The following is a 329-nucleotide window of genomic DNA, read 5'->3' on the forward strand; positions in this document are numbered from 1 at the left end:
GCTTATGGGGGAGTTGGTGGTAATGCTGAGGTTTGGAGCCAGGCTAATGGGAGGATGGTGGGATGATGCAGAGTGAGGGCCAGATATGGGGAGAGGGTGTTGGGTTTGTTTTTGGTCATCCTGAGTTTGTGGCTGTGATAGGCTCCAGAACCAGTTAGAATGTGGGTCTGGAGACAGAGGAGAAGAGGGTAAAAGGAAGGGGACCTGGATGTTATATCCTTCTCCTTTCCTCTTTTCTCAAAGACCCTACTCCATGTTCTTCCAGAACTGTCTCTTCTCCTCTGGCAGCTTGGAAGGCAGAGGGTTAGCTGTAGTTCTGCTCCTTTGGG

At 50.8% G+C, this 329-nt stretch overlaps 1 protein-coding gene across 4 annotated transcripts in view; it reads left to right on the plus strand.

The window, feature by feature from the left end:
- Positions 1-329, plus strand: part of FAM131A (family with sequence similarity 131 member A) — an 8,558-nt gene that overhangs the window by 3,942 nt on the left and 4,287 nt on the right. The window lies entirely within an intron of this gene.

The sequence above is a fragment of the Myotis davidii genome, unplaced genomic scaffold, assembly GCF_000327345.1.
Source record: "Myotis davidii unplaced genomic scaffold, ASM32734v1 scaffold27, whole genome shotgun sequence".
Taxonomy (NCBI): Eukaryota; Metazoa; Chordata; class Mammalia; order Chiroptera; family Vespertilionidae; genus Myotis; species Myotis davidii.